General features: G+C 37.5%; 1 long non-coding RNA gene across 1 annotated transcript in view; it reads right to left on the bottom strand.

Moving 5' to 3' along the window:
• LOC138817000 (uncharacterized) overlaps positions 1-24,086 on the bottom strand; it is an 81,439-nt gene extending 57,353 nt beyond the window's left edge. The window contains exon 1 of the long non-coding RNA XR_011368748.1: positions 24,058-24,086. This is a non-coding gene — a long non-coding RNA (uncharacterized lncRNA). The remainder of the gene's footprint in view (positions 1-24,057) is intronic.
• Positions 24,087-24,960: the final 874 nt, after the last annotated feature.

Here is a 24,960-nt window from a genome sequence, read left to right as displayed (position 1 = left end):
TGAGCCATGGCACCACTTCCAATTTTTTTCTGTTATGCTACTGAGGAATCAAACCCAGGGCATTCATGCATGTTAGGCAAGCACTCTACCACTAAGCCACATTCCCAGCCCTCCACACATTCTTAGTAGGCTTTTTAGTATATTTTTAGATGCAACCAATAAACTGATGCAACAAATAATCATAATAATTCACACTAGGAAATTAGTGTAACCAATGACAAAAATATCAAATAATTTCTCAGTTCTCACTGTCCAGGAACCAAGTTGAAAAATAAAAATCACACAATTAGCTTATCTCTTACTTTGGTGACAGCCAAATCAATTAATGCACTTTTATCATTAATGACAGCACAGAACATGTTTTTGAAAGCATCTTTGGACCACAAGAAAAAATATGACATATTTCAGTAAGCTGCCCTTATGGCCTTTTGCATCAATTATTTAAAATCAAAGAGCCATTAAATCAACTATCTGGGTAGATATACTAGTACTGTTTCAAAAGACAGAGAGAGGGGAGGGGGGAACCTGTCAATAAAAATCATTGGACCTTTCAAGACTGATAAGATTTACATGGAATCATTGCAATCTAGCCAGTGCTGTGCTCTTTGTGGCTAGGCATGAGAGGTTTGAATTATTCATGTACTCCTGGTCAATATACATATGTACATACATGTGGGAGAGGATGCTTGTGTGCAGATACACACACACACACACACACACACACACAGAGACAACCCCCCATACACACACCAAGGAGCTCTTCAATTTTTAGACTGCTTGCATGGATTTTTGAGTCTTTTTTTTTGTTTTTGGAGAGATTCAGGGTCCATCAATAATGAGCCACATTCTTTGCACATGGACACCAACAGAGGCTTAAAAATAGGAGCCATGTGCACTGAGCTTCTTATGCCAACCAACAGATTCTATCTGCATCTGCTACATATGGACTGACAGGAGAGGGGCCAAGTATACGTTGGTGTGAGGCAGCTTGCTGCTTCTGTTTTGAGAAAAGCTCATCATTGTACAAATCCTGAGCAAATTAGCCTTCCAATCACAATGCAAGGATATTGAAATAGGGTGAAAAACCTAGATGATATCAGGAGTTCTTGCCAGATTAGGAGAGGATTAGAAAAGGAAGAGAAAAACCACGTTGAAGACTGATAATTAGGAAGACATAAAAGATGGAAGGATGTGTTCAGATAATTGGCTGAACCTCAAATTAAAATAAAAACAAAAACAGAACCCCTCCCCCCAAAACAAAATTATTGCCGCTGGTTGGAAAATAGCTTGAATGGATACAAAATAGCATAAATATTTCATATCATGAATCAAATGGATAGGAAATACCATAAATCTTTTAGTTGTTTGTTAGTTAGAACCAAAAGAATCTCAGTGGAGAGGTTAGAATCAAAGTTGGGAAAGGAAAGGAAGGTACATTTTTTGAGTCTAGAAGTCATTTATCAAAATTAATTGGGTCCACAATGATTTAAGGAATAATTGAAATAGAATGTATATTAGGATTTTAGTCACAATGGAACAGTAGTGTGAATGAGCCCTTTCTATGGGGCTGGGAAGGTGACTCAGTGGTAGAGCGCTTGCCTTGCATACCTGAGGCCCTGGGTTCAATTCCTCAGCACCACATAAGAAAAAAGCCGGAAGTGGCGCTGTGGCTCAAGTGGTAGAATGCTAGCCTTGAGCTGAAGAGCTGAGGGACAGCGCCCAGGCCCAGAGTTCAGGCCCCACAACTGGACCCAAAAAAATAAAATAAAATATAAAACTATGTACAGATAATAATTATTGTATCATCAGAATATTCTTGTGTTTTTATTACTATGTCACCTTCTGCTGAAAAGATATGTAATCTTTTTCCAAGTATACCACAAAATTAAGCAAATTTATAGGATATCAAGGTTGCATGTACAGGGTCATCTATCTACCTTCCTTTACCCCCTAAACCAATAGCAAATGTTGGTCCTCACTGAAAGGTAATAGAAACAATGCATGTGTCTATACCTAACCATTTTATTTATTTTTTTCAATACATGATACTGCTATCTTGCATAACTTTGACTTCATATCTGTGTGTGTTTGTGTGTGAGTGGGTGTGTGTGTGAGCGCATGCGAGCGCGCATACGCCAACCCTTAAACTTGACCTCAGGGCCTGGGTACTGTCTCTGAGCTCTTTTGCTCAAGGCCGGTGCTTCTACCATTTGAGTAACTGGAGAGAAAAGTGTCCTGGACTTCTCCGCCTGAGGTGGCTTTGAACTACAATCCTCAGATCCCAGCCTCCAGAGTAGGCGGGATTGCAGGCAGGAGACAACGGCGCCAAGCCTGCTTCATATCTTTTAATCCCGTTTGGACATTGGAGGAGAATGAAAACCTTTAAGAACCCTGCATGGCAATAGAACCCTGCATGGCAATACAGCTTCTTGCACTGGAACACGTTCTCTGAACCCTGCATAACAACCCCCAAAGTTATCAAGCATCTACAAGATACTACGGGGTTGCATTAGGCGAGGGTCACATGGCCCTGCCTGTGCGCTCAGAGCACAATGCCGGGGGGTGGGGGGGGGGGTGGGGGGGGACACAAAACAGGAGAACTGACTGCTGTCTTCATGTGAGGAATGGAGACCCACAGCATGGCTAGCTCTGGGAGCATGTGGACGGGTATGCCAGGCCTAAGCTGTGCAAGTCCTTAAACGATTACTTTAGGAAAATGAAGAGATTTGTATCTACATTAAACTCACTAAACCTATCACAAATGCATGACTTCTGATTTTAAAAAAAATCTCTGCTTTCTGCTTTGTGATAAGGTTCATAAAGAAACTCCCCTTCCTCCCTCTCCTCCTCCTCCTCTCTCCACCTCTCTCCTCTTCCTCCTCCTCCACCCCCACCATCTCCTCCTCCTTCTCCCTCTCCCTCCCTCCTCCTCCCTCCTTTCCCACCCCCCTCACCATCTCCTCCTCCTTCTCCCTCTCCCTCCCTCCTCCTCTCTCCTTTCCCATCCACCCCCCACCATCTTCTCCTCCTCCTCCCTCCCCCTCCCTCCTCCTCCCTCCTTTCCCATCCACCCCCCACTATCTCCTCCTCCTCCTCCCTCCCCCTCCCTCCTTTCCCATCCACCCCCCCACCCTCTCCTCCTCCTTCTCCCTCCCCCTCCCTCCTCTTCCCTCCTTTCCCATCCACCCCTTCCTCATCTCTCCTCTGCCACTGAAGTTTCCTTGGGGAAATTGTAGAAGGCGGTGAGTCTTCAGTGAAAACCAGATCCATCAGGTTCTAGACTACCATTTCTGCCCTGAAATATGTCTAATGGCTGACGACCTAAAAATATTCTGTCAAATACAGAGCACACTCGCCCTTTTTCCAGATGGGGCACTGCATAAGGAACTACTGTTCATAATTAACCTCTAAAATATACTGAGTGATTCATGTGTGCCAGGCACCAACTATTTTGCTGATGGCTGCTGTTTGAATCCTAAGAACCCTCTGCATAGATCCTATTATTACCCAAAGTTCACGAAAAAATGCAATAAAGTTACATGGCTGTCTGAAGGGTGCACACTTGAAAAAGTTAAGGTGTAACTTACACCTGTTATCTCTGAAGCAGTAGTATTGTATGTATGTGAGTCTGAGTGCACACATGCACTGAGTCTTGAACTTAGGGCCTTGCACTCTTGGTTATAGTTTGCTTAAGGCTAGTACTCAACCACTTGAGCCACAGCTCCACTTTTGAGATTTCGGTATTGAAGGGGAGCTAACACATATCTGCCAAGGCTGGCTTTGAGCCTGGATCCTCAGATCCCAGCCTCCCCATCAGCTGGAATTACAGGAGTCAGTTACCAGTGCCTGGCTTGTTTAATATTATTACCATTATTATGAGTTCTCATGTCAATCCTTTATAATTTGTTTTGGATCACTTATACTGTTTTTCTAGTTAAAAACACTAAGTGAAAAAAAAAGATACTAGTATTTCCAGATTTTTTTTCTTTTGGTTTATTACCGATTGGGAAAGTAGCTTACACTGCAGAGTAAAGAAAAAAATAATCGCCTCTTCTCTGAGCACAGAGGGATACATACCGTGGCCTTAGTTATTAATTAAATGTTTTAAAACATTATTTATCGGCATGCTTTTTCACTGTCAGGATGCCTTGGGGCTCTACACAGCAGGTCTTCCACAGCTTTCCGGCAAGTACTGCCAAGAGTCCTTGCTCAGGATTCACGGCTATATTTGTTCATTCTATTACAATATATACTGCATTTCTCATACTGACTTCACTACTTTAATCTATGTCAGCAATCATGCAAAAAAAAAGAGATGATAAATCTGGTGATCGGTTAGTGCAAGATATAACAAAGAAATTGAGATTATGCAAATGGGATATTTTCTCTGGTCCTCAAGTAAAGAAAATATTTACATCTCTGTGGAATAAACATTGGCCAAAGGAGAAACACAAGTATACTATGTCTACATTCTGCATTTTTTAGCCAGGAAGTAGTCATCACACCTATGTGGTAAAAGCTGATGGGATGAAGGAATAGTGACCTGAGGACATTCTCATGTAGCTCTTTCAAGTGTCTATACAGATTCTAATAACTATTTGGGTAAATATTCTATTAACTGCCTTTCAAAGTGTCATTACCTACATTTATTTGTGCGTGTGAATGAAATTATTGTGGTTTAAAGGAAAGGAAATATATGCAGTAAGCAGTAAGAAAAGTCTCTTTTCCTTCCCCTTTCTGCTCCCTTTTCTTAGGGTATGCCATAGAAGATGAGAATTCTGGGATCTTGTGTCCTATCAGCACAATCTTAATCTCTTTGACTTAGGGGGTTTAAAAAACTCTGAGGGGAAGTGGTGCTGTGGCTCAAGCGGTAGACTGCTCACCTTAAGCTGAAGAGCTGAGACAATGCCCAAGCCCAGAGTTCAAGCCCCATGACCGACAAAAAAAAAATTGAGGAAGTTGAACTATGGTTCAAGTGGTCGAGTTCTATCTTGGACAAAAATACTCAAGGACAAGGACTAGGTCCTGAGTTAAAGACCCAGGACAGTGTGCACGCACGTGCACAGGCATGCACACATGAAGAAGAAGAAGGAGGAGGAGGAGGAGGAGAAGGAGGAGGAGGAGGAGGAGGAGGAGAAGGAGGAGGAGGAGGAGGAGGAGGAGGAGGAGGAGGAGGAGGAGGAGGAGGAGGAGGAGGAAGAAGAAGAAGAAGAAGAAGAAGAAGAAGAAGAAGAAGAAGAAGAAGAAGAAGAAGAAGAAGAAGAAGAAGAAGAAGAAGAGGAAGAAGAAGAAGAAGAAGAAGAGGAAGAAGAAGAAGAAGAAGAAGAAGAAGAAGAAGAAGAAGAAGAAGAAGAAGAAGAAGAAGAAGAAGAAGAAGAAGAAGAAGAAGAAGAAGAAGAGGAGGAGGAGGAGGAGGAGGAGGAGGAGGAGAAGGAGGAGGAGGAGGAATTATTATTAGAGGAAGAAGAAAAAAATTGAAACCCCTATCAAAGTATTGACTCATAAAAGACCTAAGGAATGACAAACCAAACAAATATCCTCATGGAAAATGCAGTCATGAAGCACTGCAGAATCTACCTGTAACTACTTAGATTTCTTAAATTAGAGCTGAGAGGCACGACTATGTTTATTGCAGCACTATTTACTATAGCTAAGATCTGGAACCAACCCAGATGCCCCTCAGTAGATGAATGGATCAAGAAAATGTGGTATATATACACAATGGAATTCTATGCCTCCATCAGAAAGAATGACATTGCCCCATTTGTTAGGAAATGTAAAGGCTTGGAAAAAATTATATTAAGTGAAGTAAGCCAGGCCCAAAGAAACATGGGTCCTATGGTTTCCCTTATTTGCAGTATCTAATACATGTCTGAGTCAAGCAGAAAAGGTCAGATAAGATGATGCTAGGGAAATGTACCATAAGATATGTATTCAAATGTTTTTTTTTCTTTCTTGCGATTGTTTCTAACGCATTTATGAGATTATTTCTTTGTTGTTTTGTATGTCTCTCCCCTACAGTATAACCCTTGCTTTCTCTGTATTTGATGTCGGTATAATTTGTGGAGGGGAAGGGAAAAAAATCGTTTAAATAGGGATACAGGTAGACCCGTTGTAACAATGAGATGTACAAGTCATTATGTCGAAAACGAAATTTACAACTTTGGTGAGGGGGGAGGGAGGGGAGGACTGACTGGGGGACAGGGGGAGGATGGGAAGGGGAAACAAAGGAGGAGGCTACAAGATAATGTACTCATTATCTTGCCCATGTAATTGTAACTCCTCTGTACAGTATTTTCACAATAAAAAAAATTAGAGCTGAGAGAAGTCAAGAACCTCATCCTTCCCATTCAAGGTTGCTTCCTATCTGAAGCTCCAACTAAGCAATCAAAAATGACTGGGACTGGGCTGGGAAGGTGGCTCAGTGGTAGAGTGCTTGCCTCACATGAGTAAAGTCCTGGGTTTGATTCCTCAGCACCACAGAAGCAGAAAAAGCGGGAGGTGTGGCTCAAGTAGTAGAGTGCTAGCCTGCCCAAGCCCAGAGTTCAGGCCCCATGATCGACAGAAAAAAAAAAAGGCTGGGATCGACAGAAGAGACAGAGAAGAAAGAGGAACTGGTTACATCTTATTCCCTGAGTGGTATTTGGTTGGTGCCTACATTTGCATTAGTGCCTACCTGCTTCTTGCTTTGGGATTTAGCTATATAGCATTTAAAGTAAGGAAGGTCTCACCAGTACTAGGACAGAAACATGCCTCTCCACAGGCAATGATACCAATGGTCAAAAAAGTCACAGGCTGCTTTTATATAGCTAAGTAACATTTATATCTCCAACACAGGCAAATAGATACTATGTGGTGAAGAACACTGGCAATTATGACTTTATGAAAGGATTCTGTATATAATTAGAAGAATGCCTGTTTTTCCCCCTTCTGAGCCCAGTGGATCTAAATTTAACTTCTTTTCTCACTAATGGTATTTTTCTTCTTAGAATAAAATCCAATTCCAGTGGAAAATTTGGGTTCACAATGTGAAAAGCCACACTTAGCATATGTAGTAAGTGTAATGTATTCATAAAGGAAATTTCCTACCCGACTTGGTCTCTGTCAACAGTGCACAGAAAACAACATAGTGTTAATTAAGTTTAAAAATGTTCCTTCCATTTTAAAAACTAATTAGCATATAACACTTCCATCAGGTTTATTGATAATTTATACCAGAAAATTAGCTTCACTGATCACTGCTTCATGGCATAGAAAATCCCTCCTCTGGTAAACTCCCCAGTGTGATACATGGATCTAATTAGTTGTTATCTAATAGGAAAACCTCGAATGCTTTAATTACTGTCACTTGTCTCTATCTTCCATTTTACTGACATCTAGTATTTTATTTCTTTTTGTTTAAAAATTCCACCATGAGTTCTTGTGCCAGGATTGCTTTGGTTATGGTGTGTGCTTTACTGCATCTAGGAAGATGACGCATGATAGTTGCAGTAGGAAATTATTACAAAGTTCAGGTCAAAGATAACGGTGGCATAGATGATAATGAAGCTGGAAACAAGGGTGATGGTTACAAAATCCTTGAATTCAGGATATTTCAAAAGGTAAGCCTCATTTTATCACTGTGGTCAATTGGATAAGTGCCCAGGAGTGGAATTGCTGAGTTCTGGAAAAGGTCTATGTTTAACTCTTTTTGAGGAATCTCTGTAATGGTTCCAGAGTGATTGAACAAACATTCACACCAACCCACTACCTTCTTTAAGAGCATCTCTCTACCATACCTGTTGCTCTTACCTCTCTTCCCAAGTGCTGCCACATCTGTCTACACAGAAACGTTGTATCTGCCACACTGAGGAGACCAGTGCTTCTGGCAGGTGGCACTTTTCTATAGTGGCAGTATTTCTGGCTGTCCTTCCACTTCAGGTAACTTATTCACAGAGTATCTAAAGCAGGAAGCAAATTTTCTTCCAGAATTAGGGGAGTTTCATAGGAGCCACTAAGTTCAATCAATCAGCCACCTTGTCTTAATTCCTAATTCTAAAGCAGTTAGCTCTACCTTTCTGAATTATTTAAGTAGAACTCAAGACACCGCTAGCTTCTATCTCCCAAAGCTGAGGGCTCCTTCCAATTCACCACCAAAGCCACTGCTTCGAGTTTCATGTCTGAAGTCATAATATATTCCATCTGATACCACCCCTTCTTAAGCCTGAGAAAACACCTCCCTTGTGCCACAAAAACTTAGCCGAGTAGTGAAGAATGTGATCATTAGAGATCCAAATAGCTATGGGCCAATCTGAGCAATGTATGAACTGTGTGACTAGCAAAGAGTTGTTGCTTGCATCTCAGCTTCTCAGTTTGAAGAATGATGATACTAATAGTCATTTATAGGGTTCTAAGAGGCTTAAAATTATCCTTTGCATAGATTTGTGTCTGCCCTCTGTGAGAAAAATGGGAATTAATCACATGCATGCTAATTTTCTCAACATGTATACTAATTTTCATCACAAATGTAGTAGTCAATCACAGAGCACATGTGCTATCTCAAAATACTCTCTCTCTCGTGCTATCTCTGTGGCTAGGGGACCAGGGACACCTAATCTCTGTCCTCAACTCACAGTCTCCTAGGCTGCCACTGAAGAGTTGGCCAGGACAATGGAATCTGATATTTGGAATAATCTTCGAAAGTCAACCATTTGGTAGAAAATTTTATTTTCCTGTGTCCATAAAACCATGGCCATTTATATCTTTAAGGTCCAGAGGAGACGATCCTACTGATTCCCTCTCTGATCTCTGTTCTTTCTTTATAATGATTTGACAACTTAGAACAGAAATACTCAAGATTGTTTCCTTTTTGTTATTCTAAACTCAAGTAAGAACTTTGACTATTTAATCAATACCACATAAGGAAATGGAATTATAGGAAAACCAAGTTACTTGTCTGACATAAACCTAAACTGACATAAACCTAAGTGAAGGGGCACATACAAAGGCCTGAATTGGTAGGAGAGGTTTCTTAACATTTGATTATAATATGAAAATAAATACAGCAAAGAGTATATACTCCAAACCCCAGTGGTAAATTGTAGCCACAGATGATAATTAACCCCATTTACCCATTTATATTGGTGTTTTTTGTTCCTGTGAACAGACACATACGACCAAATTTAATATATAAATTGGACACAATACAAAATAACTAATAATTAGACAGAATGATTACAAGAAAATGGTAAGTGTTATCACTCTCTCTTCAGTGATCAGCATCAGCATCATTATAATTATTATTATTATTTTGTCAATTGTGGGGTTTAAACTCCGAGTCTGCATGCTGTCCCTGAGCTTCTTTGTGCCAAGGCTAGCACTCTACCACTTAAGCTTCACCACCACTTCCAGTTTTCTGGTGGTTAGTTGGAGATAAGAGTCTCACAGACTTTCCTGCATAGGCTGGCTTCAAATTGTGATCCTCAAGTCTCTGCCTCCTGTGTGGCTAGTATTACAGGTGTGAGACACCAGTGACCATTATTAAGTAAGAGGAGGGTTAGTTGCACCATATCCTTGAGAGAGAGAGCAGCAATTACTTTGACAACTGAGATGACAATGGTATGGATACAGCAGACAAACAGGTGACTTGTTATGGCAGGACAAAGCCTGGACACCGAGGCAGACAGATGATAAGAAAGCCAGCCAGATGGACAATGGAACTGCAGTTTCACTTGGAATGTGGGATTAAAGCAGAAATACAAGAAAACACTGAAGAGACTTAGAAGCAGGGGGACTTAAAACATAAGGGATCCCTTGTATTGTTATAAATGATAGAATTACAGATTTTATATATTTTTTACTGTCATTAAGTACTTGGACAAAGCAGTTGCCATTCAACAAAGCAGTTTATGAAAACAGTGTGTCGATGTCACCCCTTACCACATTCTCATCACCCTCCCATCTCATCCCTTCCCTTATTTTCTTAATTTTGTAGGATATTTATTGATTATTTTGCCATTTAACACAGCAGTTTATGTGTACAATGCATCATAATCAGACAGATATTTTTTTTTTAATTTTTTTTATTGTAGAGATACTATACAGAGGGTTACAGCTACATGAGTGAGGTAATGAGTACACTTCCACTTCCTCTTGAACATTGTTACCCCCTCCATTGTTTTCCCCCTACCATCCCCTCCCTCCCTCCCTTCCCCAAGGTTCTTTTTTTTTTTTTTTTTTGATCGTGATTAAGTGATTACTTAATTTCCGGAAATTCACAGTATTGTGGAATAATGATGCTCATTTAAAGTCACAAGTTCATTCTAACTTTCCTGGAGCAAATTGTCTATCACAGTCTGTAATATATAACGGTGCTCATATGTTATATACCATATATGTGATCAGCAGCATGGGGATATTTAGTAGTGGTTCAACCAGATGAGTGGGAGTTCTTTGTTTCTTAAGTCCTGTTAGTTTTGTCATATCACCTAACATTTTGGATTCATCATCCACTTATCAGGGAGACCATGTACTGTTTGTCTCTTCGTTCTTGGCTTACCTCGCTCAACATGATTCCTTCTAGCTCCATCCATTTCCCTGCAAATGCCATTATTTTGTCATTTCTAATGGCTGCATAATATTCCATTGTGTATAGATACCACAATTTTTGGATCCATTCATCTGTGGTGGGGCATCTAGGTTGTTTCCATATCCTAGCTATTGCGAACAGTGCTGCAATAAACATGGAGGTGCACGTGTCCTTGTATATTGGTTCCTGTTGTTCAGGGTAGATGCCTAGAAGTGGTATGACTGGGTTGTAAGGGAGGTCAATCTTTAGCTTTCTAAGGACCCTCCAGACTGCTTTCCAAAGTGGTTGTATGAGTGTACATTCCCACCAGCAGTGTAATAGCGTTCCTCGTTCTCCACATCCCCTCCAGCATTTGTCGTTGGCTGATTTGTGGATGTGGGACATTCTGACTGGGGTAAGGTGGTATCTCAGGGTTGTCTTTATTTGCATTTCCTTCACCACCAGGGATGATGAACATTTCCTCATGTGTTTCTTTGCCATTTTTATTTCTTCATTTGAGAAGTCCCTCTTTAGTTCCCTTGCCCATTTAGTAATTGGTGTGTTGGGTTTGGGAGGGATTAGTTTCTTGAGTTCCCTGTATATACAGGATGTTAACCCCTTGTCAGACAGATATTTTTAAAGATTAGTAGGTGAGAAATTTTCCAAATAAGAACATAAAAGAAACATTTAATTACAAATTCAAAATTTTCTTATCTGACCTTTTCTGCTTGTCTCAGGCATATACTAGTTATTGCAAATAAAGGAAACCATGGGACCTATGTTTCTTTGGGCCTGGCTTACTTCACTTCATATAATTTTTTCCAAGTCTTTCCATTTCCTAACAAATGGGGCCATGTCATTCTTTCTGATGGAGGCATAGAATCCCATTGTGTACATACACCACATTTTCTTCATCCATTCTTCTACTAAGGGGCATCTGGGTTGGTTCTATATCTTAGCTATGATAAATAATGCTGCAATAAACATAGTTGTGCTGATAGCTTTAGTACAGTCTTGTTTGTGATCACTTGGGTAAATGCCCAAAAGTGGGATTGCTGGGTCATAAGGGAGCTCTATGTGGATTCTTTTGAGGAACCTCCATACTACTTTCCAAAGTGGTTGAACAAGTTTACTCTCCCACCAACAATGCAGTAAGATTCCCTTCTGTCCACATCTCCTCCAGCATCTGTTGTTATTAGAGTTCTTGATTATAGCCATTCTAACTGGGGTGAGGTGGTAACTCAGTGTTGTTTTGATTTGCATTTCTTTTATGGCTAGAGAGGTTGAGAATTTCTCAGATGATGTTAGGTGAAATGAACCCCAAGGTAAGGACACAAGTGGTTTTTTTTCTTGCTATTGTTTCTAACATATTTATAAGGTGATTTTTTTGTTGCTTTGTATGTCCCTACCCCACAATATAACCTCTGTTTTCACTGTATTTGATGTTGGTATAATTTGGGGAGGGGAAAGGAAAAAACAAAATGTTTAAATAGGAATACAGGTTGACCCATTGCAACAATGAGATGTAGAAGACACTATGTTGAAAAACAAATTTTACAATTTAGACAGGGAGGGGTGGAGTGTAGTTGTTGAGGTGGGAGGGCAGGGATGGTAGGGGAAAAACAAAGGAGGAGGCAACAATGCTTGATAAGAAATGTACTCATTACCTTGGTAATAAAGTAAGAATAGATGGGCAAATTCATATAAACCCTATACTTAATTGTTGCATTTAAAGTAAAATCATGTTTAAGGACATTTGATACCACAAAACCTTTGCTCAAGACAACAGAGATTTAGGCAGACATGTGTATGAATCTGGTGAGCTAGCTTAGAAGAGAATGGCTATAGATTTGTAGTGTATTTGAGAGGGAGAGAGAAATACCGGGGAGATGGAGGCTTTGTTGGAAGTGTTAATACTTAATTACGCATGTCAAAACAATTAAGGAAGCTCTTTCTGCTAAAAAAAAAAAAATAGAAATTTAACACAAGGCCTGCAAAGCAGCAGAATAAATATACAGGAAGTTTTAGGATAATCAATTCTAAAGAACAAAGGGAAAGGAAATTTAAGACAAAGAACAAAAGAAAATGTAGAAATGATACATATTTATAATATACATAAATGCATTTTAAAAACAAAACATGCTAAATGTTAACAGAACACCAAAATTGGACTAAAAAAATCAAAGCATCAAAACTGAAATGAAATCACTTAGAAAATTTAAAGGAGTGAATGGATGAAAATTAATTGCTAATTATCATTAGAAACATCGATATTAGATAACATGGAATTTAATACAAAAAATAAGCACCCATTACAGAATAAAGATTGTAACATAAGAAAAAAGTCTACCTAGAAGAGGTAATTATCACTATGTAAAATTATAGCTAATAAAATGTCTATGTGAATACATAGTTTCCCAAAGAATTTACTGGATGACAGGTAGCACTTGGGAAGTTTCAAACCATTATTCATTGGGAAAATCCAACTCAAGACAAAAATGAGCTACTACCAGAATCCAATTGGAATGACAAAACTAAAACAATACTAGACATGAAGTGATAGCATATAATGATAAAGATGCAGACAGACTAAAATTTTCATCTATTGCAAAATGATAGCAATCTTTCTGGAAAACGTTTTGACAGATTTTTACAAAGCAAAATGAACACTTGTCTTCAGTAACTGCCTTGGAAAAATGGAAAACATATGTTCACATAAACCTATTCAAGAGTGCTAAGAGTAGCGTATTTATAATGACTGAAAACTGGGAAGAATTTCAATATCTCACCATAGGCTAGTGTATAAACAAATTGTGGTATATCCATACAGTGAAATATTATTCAGCAATGAAAAAAGTCCTTATTTTTAAAAATGGATGAATCTTATGATAGGTAAGATACATCAGACTATAGACCATTTATATTGTTTTAAAGAGACAAGTCAATATTCACCTCCATGTAGAAGAGTGAGTGAAGAGTTTGTTGCCCAGGAGTGAGCTACTTGGGGTGATAGACCTGTTCTGGAATGATCTAATACTGAAGTATATAGATCTGTCAAAGCTCAAAAAAGTGTGCACAAATATACTTATGACTTTTATCTCATTTAACTTTAAAAAATGAACTAAATACCTACATATGAAAATCACAACTAAATTTTTGAAGAAAAAAGAAAGTATAGGAGAATGTCTTTATGGTATTACTGTTTTAATGACTCAAAGGATTAAACTATAAAATATTAATTTAGTTATATTAAAATAAAAGCTTATGGACCACAACAGAAAAAGCTAAAAAAAACATGCTTCACATAGAGTAATGTATTTGTAATGCTGGCAAACAAACAAAAGCTTCCTATCCAAGCCAGGCACCCTTGGCTGCTGCCTGTAATCTTAGCTACTCAGGAGGCTGAGATTTGAGGATTGTGGTTTGAAGCCAGCTCTGGGAGGAAAAAAGCCAGAATTGGTGTGGTAGCTTAGGTGGTAGAGTGCTAGTTTTGAGAACAAAAGCTCAGGAACAGAGCCCTAGTCCTGAGTTCAAGCCCTGGAACCAGCAAAAAGAAACAAAAAGAAAAAGAAAAAGCATTCTATCCAAATTACTCAAATAAACCTACCAGTAAACAAGGAAGCATGGAAGAATAGAACAAAAGTAAATTAGAGAAATGAGTGGAAGTTCACAGCAAATGAAAATTAAATAGCCATAAGCCTGGACATAAGGGCTATCTTACCCACCCATCATGAGTTAAATAAACTTTCAAGCATGATACATTTTTTACAACTTTATAATGGACACAATTTAAGATATCTGAAAAGGAAAGTTGCAGATCTATCAAATGTCCAAGCCATAAATCCTAGGTTTTTTTAATATAACTTAAAAAATCTGTCTCACATATGTTCAAAATACAATTAAATTACATAGAGGTTAAAATGAGTAATCTTGCATATACTTACAGGTATGGTAAATCTGGAGACACAACATCAAGCAAAATAAACAGTTATAAGATTAAATCACATATTGGAATTTTCTCTGAAGTAGGGAAGGAGGGACCAAGAAACTTGTAGGTAAATGTCTAGGGGAAGCCAGGTGCAAGTAGCTTATGCTTCTAATCCTAGCTACTCCGGGTGCTGAGATGTGAGAATCATAGTTCAAAGACAGCCAGGGTAGAAAAGTGCATGAGACTCTTTTCTCCAGTTAACCACAAAAAGCTACAAGTGGAGATGTGGCTCAAATGTTAGAGTGCTACCTTTGAGCGCACACGAGCACACACACACACACACACACACACACACACACACACACACACACACACACACACACACACACATCCTATGGGGAAACAGTATAAAATCATCAGTGAGAAATATAAGCATTTTAGAATAATTGTTAGTCTAGAGTTAAGAAGAAAATATAGGGGCTGGAAGAATTTTAAAGTGTTTCTATTTTTAAACATTCTGAAGTAAGTTTAGCAAGATATAAAAATTTGTGAAATTGAATGGGATGCAAAGGTGCAAATATATATATATATATATATATACATATATATATATATATACATACATATATATATATATATATATATATACATATATATATATATACATACATACATATATATACACACACATGTGAGTTCAAGCCTATCTATCTATCTAACTATCTATCTATCTATCTCAACAAGAGATAAACTGAGATATAATAAACAGAAATAGCTTTCTATGTCTCATCTCTACAGCCTGTTACTCTCCACACTGGAAGTAAATGTACCTCTTCAAGCCCCAAATACAAAATGTAATTCTTGCATCCTAAAGAGTTTATAAAACCAGCAATAATGACAGAAATTACTTCATTTCAAATCATAATTATATTCTTCACCTTTAATAGATTTTAAAATTTGTGTCTTTAGGCATTATCCACATTTAGTAAATAAACACAAGATAATATCCTACATGCAGTGGATGCTGTAAGTTTTACTAATTAGTGTCTAGTCAAGAATTTGGAGACTGTTACACCAAGTCATGATTCTTCTACTTTGAATGACATGTGTCCTTTATTTTTTATTTTATTTTATTTTTGTCGGTCATGGGGCTTGAACTCTGGGCCTGGGCCCTGTCCCTCAGCTCTTCAGCTCAAGGCGAGCACTCTACCACTTGAGCTACAGCGCCACTTCCGGTTTTCTAGTGGTTTATTGGAGATAGGAGTCTCACGGTCTTTCCTGCCCGGGCTGGCTTTGAACCGCGATTCTCAGATCTCAGCCTCCTGAGTAGCTAGGATTACAGGCGTGAGCCACCGGCGCCCGGCAACATGTGTCCTTTAGAATGGGGATCATTGCATCCCATGCTGGGTAATTCAGTTCCTTTGGCCTGAAGTGAGACCTGATGATGCATGTTTTTAATTCCAGAACTGGTGGATAGCGTTATCTGAATTAGTTATAAGGATTTATTTTTTATGAGTCATACTAGGGTAGTAAAAGCTTGATCTTCTTCTCTGGGATCGTTTGTAAATATAATAGTTATCTCAGTCATATTTATTCTTTTTTAAATTAATTTACTATATTGTTGTTATAGAAGTGATTTACAGCGAGATTACAATAACATGAATCAGGTAATGAGTGCATTTCCTTTCCTACAGTGTCTTTGATTCCCTCACTCTCTCCCAGTCCCTCCCTCCCATGAGCTGTATAGTTCACTTTCAAGCTGTAGAGTTCACTTTCATCAGTGTCCAGTGAGCTCCACTGCTGAACTTTTTCACTCTTTTTCCTTCAAGTTCTGTATTCTCTCCCTTCCCATCCCAAAGATATAAACGTGAATACACCATACATAAAGAAGACAAAATCATCCATTTTTTAAAAAAGATCCATTTGGAGTTGATTCTGGTGTATGGTCATATATAAGGATCTAACCTCAGTTTTCTACACATGTATAGCCAATTCTGCCAGCACCATTTGTTGAAGAGGCTGTCTTTCTTCCGTCCATCTGATGATTTTGGCTCTCTTATTTAAAAAAATAGGTGGCCATATGTCTGTGGGATCCTTTCTGGGTCTTCAATTCTATTCCATTGGTCCTCAGGCCTGTTCATGTACCAGTACCAAACTGTTTTTATAACTACAGCTTTATAGTAGAGTTTGAAGTTTGCTTCCATCAGAAAGAATGGCATCACCCCATTTGTAAGGAAATGGAAAGACTTAGAAAAAATCATATTAAGTGAAATAAGCCAGACCCCAAAAAACATAATCTCCATCGTTTCCCTCATTTGTAATCATGTGTATTTGCCTAGGATAGTCCTAACAGAGGTTCACAATAGTCTAATAGGCATGTATATATGACCATATAAAATGATGCTAATAAAAATGATCTCTATGATATGGTCACAAGAGAGTTTTTTTAATATGGTCATTTTTCTTTTAAGTACACTGTTTGCAATTTTGTCTTTTGTGTTTCGTTTTTTCTCCTCTGATTTCTTTCCTGTAGACACTGTTTTTGATTTTTGTACCCTTTGTCTTGTATATAAGTTTATCTTATTTGGGGAAGGGAAGAGGAATCACAGAAACGGTGGGACAAAAGGTGAACCAATGCAACGGAGATACTCACTAAGCACTATGTTGAAAATGAACTTTACAACTTCTTGGGGGGGGAGGCTGGGGAGAGGGAAAGCAGGAGAAAATGAAGGAGGGGGTAACACTGTTCAAAAAGAAATGTACTTTATATAATTTTATATAAATATGAAGAGGCACAAAGGCATTGCACCTTTGTGGTTCTTTTGGTCTGTGTGTGAGTATCTATAATCCTTTTAACAGGCATCTCACAGGATATACAAAGGACCATACTGTAAATCAACTGCTCTAGGATAATATTCTCATAAACAGTATTGCAAGTAAGGTGGCAGCAGCTCAATCTCGTCAAATTTCTGCCATATTGCACATTTAGTGGTTTCTATACCATGTCGCTGACAGAATGCCACATTATGCTACCTATTTTCCATTTCCACTGACAGCAAAAGATACAACTTTTAAAGTAATTTAAAAAAAAAAAGAGGCTTCTTTTTTCCCCCTCCCTTCATTTCTATAGGTGGAAAAGAAACTGAGATAGGAACTTCAAGTCTATACATCTGGAGACATAGCTGACATTATAGTAGATCACTTGGATCTCCAATGGCTACACTATAGTTCCAGAGTCAACCATCCTCATCCTATCCAACAGGTGAAGAAGCAGAACAAGTAACAAGAGTCACAATTAAATGGGGTTCCAGCTGACCCAGCCACGTAGTCGCCACATCTGTGCATTCCTGTGATTGTTGCTCCAAGCATCCTTAGGAAAGTCCGTGCAGGGAAAAAAACTCTACAGAGACAAAACTTTCCCAGAAAGAGGCTGGATTGTCAGTGTTTCATTTGCCATGAAAACTCATGTGTGTGTGTGTTCGGGTGCAACAACTTTCCAAATGCAAAATGAAAATTAAGGCTTCCTGGAAATGAAGAAGAAGACAAGGAAGGCAACGCCCTTTCTCTCCCTGCACCCTGGAATCAGCCTGCCTGCATTCAGCAGGTCTGCAGACCCAAAGGTGAGGCTTGCTGTCTGGATTAACCCAGTCTGTGTTTAGTGTTTTGGTGAAGCAGAGCTGTGTGGATCTCTTACCACTCTCTGGGAATTCTGAGACAGGAGACATGTTTTATCATCAGAAATTGTGGGTGGTTTTTTTTTTTTTTTTTTTTTTTTTTTTTTTTTTTTTTTACGTTTTGACTGCTGGGAATGGAATCCAGAGGATCAGGATGGTGGAGGCAAGACCATCCTACTGCACTGCCTCCCAGCCTGGCTCCACCACGCTCCCACTCCGCAAGGTTTCCCTGCATTTATCACTGTTTTATTGGGTAGAGGAATTTGCTAAACCTTAAGAGATCAGCTTTAAGATTTTAATGTGTTTTTCTCTTTTTGGAGACTATTACTCATATTTAGCTAGCATCCAGGACACTTAACCTTCTACACTACCTACAGCTACTCTTACATAGGTGAACAATTTAGAAGGGGAACATCACATGAATGCAACTCAAATGATGATGAATTTTGTGGGTTGTTGGGATTTATTTTAGATATGATAGTGGTGAGTTTTACTGACATTTTTTCTGTCAATCTGACCCGAAGTATGAGAACAATAATGTTTTTATGGCATATATGTGAGATTATATGTCTGTCTGTCTGTCTGTTATCTCTGTATCTCTGTATTTCTGTATCTCTGTATCTATCTACCTACCTAATCTAACAATGTCACACTTACCTCCAGAGACAAAGCTCTGTCTTACAGAGGGTTTTCTTTCATGTCCTCCTTTAGTATCTGGACTAAAAAATGGTTTTTTTGCCATTCATATACTATATGAAATAAATATATACTATATATAATTTTATATATAATTGTAATATATAAATTATATATTGTATATTACATAGTATATAGTCTAATAGTATATATAACATATATAGTATTATGTACTATATATTATATAATATGTATTAGTATACTATGTGTAGTATATATTATATAATGTATTGAACATATTCTAAATAAACAAGATACATTTAATATGCATTTTAATATATTAAGTATATTATATATTACATATTTTAAATATATATATTTATAATAGGCCATTTAGGATCCATGTGAAATGACTGTTCTCTTTTGAATAAAGTATAGGTCAGGAAGTTCTGCTTTAATTTTTTTTTTTTTAGTTTTTAAAAACAGCTCTCCACACAAAGAAGTTGGAAAGCCCAGTCCAGTTAATAAGGGTCTGAGAAATGACATTAAGTCAGAGAATTCTTTGGAAGAAAAATCAAATCTCCAAATTAAATTTATTGCCTTTTTTTAAGACTATGAAATAAAGCTGTAGAATTTCAGAGGAAAATTTTCCTCAATTGAACAAGTGGCAGGCTGTCTATATAGAAGTAAAATATGACTGAAAAGTGTCTTGGCCATTGAAAGGAGAAAAATCTTATTTTTACAATCTAGCATACACATACTCTTTCATATATAGTGTGTACAAACCACAAGACCACAAACAAGCTACCAAGTAAAGCTACCAGCACAACCATGCTCAATGCAGCACTATATAACCACTATATTAAATGAGGCCAAATGCCCCTTTGTAGATGACTGAATCAAGAAAATATAGTATACATATGCAATGGAATTCTGCGCTTCCATCAGAATTATACTGCACTATTCATAAGGAAATGGAAATACATGGGGAAAAGTTGTATTAAATGACTCAAAGGGACATAGGCTGCATGTTTTCCCTCATTTGTAATTATTAGAATGTGCCTATAAACCTACAAATAAATGCAATGAATAGTAAAAGATAAATAATTACCCTTGGACATAATTAATTAAACAGCAGTCTAAACATTCACACAGTGAGATCAAAGGAGGATATTCTTAGGAAAGGATCACAAGGACTCAATAGCTATGTACATATGATCATACAAAATAATGCTTATTGAAGTGAACTCCAAGAAATAGAAGCAAGAGGGTTTTTAAATTGTACTGTGTGATTCTTTTGTATTTCTCTCCTTTTTCCTTTGGTTTATTCCCTCTGTTGCTGAATGTTTTATGTGTCTACTATTTATTGAACCTTTGCAGGGTCCTCAGAGATAACAATTAGTACCCACCATTTTATGCAAATGAGATTCAAAGGTGCAACATGGAGAGCCTATGGCTGAATAGTGCCTTAGATGATGCACAGCTAGAGCTCTTCAACTTGCAGGCAAAGACCCACTTGATGACTGTTTCTTCTCAAATAGTTAGAACATGAACGAAACCCTGAGTAACAGAGTAGGTTGATGATTGAACACTGTAGATCATATTATGTGTGAAAACACTAATGAAGGCTTTGGTTAGGAAGACAGCAACCATACCAAGAATAATAAAGCCACAGAATATCTTTGTATCCACTGAAATCACTTGCCTATTTCCTGTTTTCATGGGGAGTTCTAATTGCCAGAAGGCATGTAGGAAAAAGATGTATCTTTTAGTGTAGAGTTAAACTCAAGAAAAACCTGTTATTATTGATAATAGCTGTCAGTCAAATGGGATGTATATCTTTTTTAAAAAAAATTTCAGTCTGGGGGATGAAAATGTGAAGGCAAATAGCATTTAAAATTTGTTCAGTGGTATGGGTTGCTTCCAGAGAAAAGAAAGAAAACAAAAGTCATATTTTTTATTTCTTATTCATTGAAATTATTCCTTTGTATTACTCCTCCAGATACCTAATGAATACTTATATGTTCTTGTGGGGGGTTTTTATGCGATGTACCAAACTATTGAAAAGAGTATCCAGAAAAACTGAAAGGAGACATTAGTGTCTGCAGTTTCCTGCATTTTAAAACTCGAATGAACACACACCCTGTAGCTTCACTATTTCCCATCATCTAAAACAAAAAGATCATAAAAAGCATTTTTTTCTGCGTTTAGCCATTTGTGACAACAGTTCATTTGAGTGTTCTCATTCCTCAACCTCTCTTCACATCTTAATATCACATAAAAAAAGTAATACAGACTACATTTCCTCAGACTCATTTTGGTGCTACTTCCCTGATGAAAAAAATCAAGTATTAACAACACGGGCACAGTTTGACCCTCCTTCATAGAATTCTCCAAATTCACAAAGACTTAAGTGCTTCACTACAAATACTGTGCAAGTATCAACTTGTTAACCAGACAGCAGACACTGTAGCTAGCATGGGGCTTTGACAGGAAGCATTGAGCATTAACGTGGGTCACTTGTGGATGGACACTGTTTTCCTTTAAAAAGTGTACTCTAGTCAAAGATGGGTTCCAGCGTGCAGAAGTGAAGTAGAAGGCACCACCAATCTATACACCGTTGCTAAAGGGTAAGTGATGAAGCAGGGTAGGGATTTAGGAACATCATACCTAATTACTCCAAGAGGATGAGATTGAAAGAGTCCAACCCAGAACAATTTCAGTCACTCCAGCTAAAAGCAACGGGAAAGGTATAATATTTATTATAAAAACATTAGAATTTCTGAGATTATTATCTAGATAAGAAATTAAGGAATGACTTCATGTGAAAACCATCCATTTATTTTTACCACTCCTTCATTTCATAATATTCTCTTTGATAAGATCATGCCAGCCCATCGATATAAGGATAATTACAAACTGCAAATAAAATTCCAACAGCCACTTATTGATTTCATCTGATTTATAGATCACCCAAGTACAACTCAAAAGTTCCCATGACTGATACTTTTTCTCTACTACCCGATTCTCATCTCAATTCTATTGAACCAGTTCTTTTCCTTTCCTTGAGGAAAACACACAGAAATTGCCAGAGTAGTTTTGATTACTCTAAAATGATAAAGGTAGATTAAACCATGGTAGTGACTTGGCCGAGCACATATAAGTCTTTGGGTTTAATATACAACCCAGAATCTTAAAAAAAAAGTGAAAGAAAAATGCATTTTAAATAAAATATTAATAAGCTTTATTTTTTGATTCACTTTTCACGTAGGTCTTATGGAAATCACAGCTGGGTTACTGTTTTCTAGATTCAGCCTAATCTTTTTGTATTTTGCTGGTAGTGGATCTTGAACTCAGGGCCTTGAGCTTTCTCTTGGCCTTTTTATTCAAGGCTGGCAATGTACCACTTGAGCTTATAACTTTCTGTTGGTCAAATGGACAAAGGAATTTCACAGATATTTTTCCACTAGCATATAGCCCAATATAACTTTTTTGTTTTTCTTTGTGCCCGTTCTGGGGCTTGAACTCGGGGTCTGGGAGCTATCCTTGAGCTTCTTTTGCCCAAGGGTAGTGCTGTACCACTTGAGTCACAGCTCCACTTCTGGATTTTTGGTGTTTGATCAGAGATAAAACTCTCACAGACTTTCCTGCCCAGGATGACTTTTAATCATGATCCTCAGATCTCAAGATCCCTGAGTAGTTAGGATTATAGGTATGAGCCACAGGTATCTACCTTCCCATTTAATTTTTGAATTAAAAACATAATTTGCCTACTGTTTCTTTGGCATAAGCATAGCACTCATGAAGCCCTAACAATTCGAGAGTGAAAATGATTTATTCAAATCTAAAACTTTTTATAATAGCAAGGTCATTATAAACATGATACTTACATCAGAGGTTTGTATTCCACTAGCCTTTTGTATTAAAATACAGACTTATTAAAGTCCACTGTTGAAATCCCTCTTACCTTCTGTGTGTGTGGCCAGGCTTTTTACCTGGGGCCACTTTTTAAGAACTGTAAACTGGCAGAGCTCAGATATAAAGAATGAGTCCATGTTTTGCTGAACTGAGCAGGCTGTATTTATGAGAAACCCAGCGACTAGAACTTCCATGAGAATGCATTCAAGGAGTTAATCTGTACCTACAGGTGTTTCTAATGTCTGAAATACTTGAGGTTTTCCCATAAGTCTGACTGAGCATTTTCCATGAGTCACTACACTAACTAAGATAGGTCCTAAGCTAAGATTTAACACAGGAATACAAGACTTAACAAAAGTCATCAGTCTGAATCGAAGAGGTGAATTGAGATATGGAAGATACACAGGTTGAGATAAACATAACTCAGTGATGAAGTCATAAAATCTTATTTCATTAGAATTAGAATTGAGTCATTAGAATACTGGAATTTGGTATCAAAACTACACACTAAAATTGGGACTAAGGAAAACAAATAAACCTATCCTAACAAGGCCTAAGACTAATAAGCCTTAAAGATTAATAATACTCAATTGAAACTTAACTGCATGCCAGAACAAAAGCAAAAACACTATTTAAGGAAAGCAATAAAATTCTAACTCCTTCCAATGCATGATTTACAATAGCCAACATACACTGAAAACTTACTAGACAAAGAAGCAGAAAACTTTCATTAGTAAAAAGGGAAAAAAAACACACAATAAAAACATCCCCCCTAGATTACTCAGGTGTTGAAATTCATAATCAAAGACCCTAAAACTAAGATTATAAACCAGGTACTAAAGCTCATACCTGCAATCCTAGGTACTCAGGAGGCTGGGATCTGAAGATCACAGTTCAAAGCCAGCCTGGGCAATAAAGCCTACGAGACTCTCATCTCAAATTAACTACCACAGAAGCTGGAAGTGGAACTGTAATTCAAAATGGAAGAGTGCTAGCCTTGAGCACAAAAGCTCAGGCACAATGCCAAAGCCCAGAGCTCAAGCCACAAGACCATCACACACACACACACACACACACACACACACCACACAAAACCTAGGATTATGCACATGTCCAAGATTACTGCATACAAGTAGACAGCCAAATAATAGAAACAAAGAAATGGAAGCTATAGAAAATAACCAAACAAATTGAAAATACACTATCCACTTGACAGGCTTGATAGTTGGACAGTACAGGAAAACAAAACAAAAAGAACATTGATTTTTTTTTAAGACAGATCAAAAGAAATGAACTATTTTGAAAATCATGATGGGAAAGAGCAAAAACCAAATAACCTATGAAAAAATACTTACCAGTATAAATGCATCCATTTAGAGTTCTGAAAGAAGAAGGAAAGAGGCAATAATGAAACAGAAAAATAATATTTTAAGAAATAGTTATACCATATTCCCAAGTATAAAAGATAAATTTATAAATTAAAAAAACTTAAGCCAAAGCTGGAAGAATTCAAAGAGAATCATATCTAGATGATGCTTCATTGTCAACTGCTGAAAAGCTAAGATGAAATCACAAAAGCAGCCAGGAAAGAAATCATTTTGTATGAGAATAATAATATCTAATAGTTTTACTTCTCATAAAAAATAATGGAGCCCAAGAGAGAAAGTGAAATTTTAAAATTATTGCAAGCTAATCAGATTTCTATATCCAGTGAAAATAGTCTTCAGATGTACAAGAGAAATAAAGACATTATGCAGATAAACAAAATCTGAGAGAATTTTTTCCCCAGAGATCTGTGCTACAAGAAACACTAAAAAAAGTCCTTAAGACTAAAGGGATTTAGTAGAATATAGAAATTTGCATCAATAAGTATAAATGAATAATATAAAACTGGTAAAGTTATAAGTTAATATTTCAAAATCATTTTTTATTTCTTCTCTTAATTTCTGAAAGAGAAAAATTATTCTTCCAAGCAAAAATAACTTTGTATTTGGGAGTTCAACTCTGTGACAGAAATAAAATTTACCATGACCATAACACAGTGAGTGAGGGTGAATGGAATTCACTACTGCTAAGAACTTATATTTTTCTGGAATATGTATTCCAGAAAATTATTTTAAATGAGAATAATAGTCATCCCAAATTCATTGCAGTAACTAAAGGATACATATTGAAATTTGTCTAGCACTAATTGTCTAAGGAGCCAAGAGTGGAAATGGAAAGGGATGCAATATATATTCAATTAACAAAAATTAAAG

The sequence above is a fragment of the Dipodomys merriami genome, unplaced genomic scaffold, assembly GCF_024711535.1.
Source record: "Dipodomys merriami isolate MVZ:Mamm:240054 unplaced genomic scaffold, mDipMer1.0.p SCAF_7, whole genome shotgun sequence".
Taxonomy (NCBI): Eukaryota; Metazoa; Chordata; class Mammalia; order Rodentia; family Heteromyidae; genus Dipodomys; species Dipodomys merriami.
Note: the sequence above shows the minus strand (reverse complement) of the source record. Positions and strands in the feature narration are given on the sequence as shown.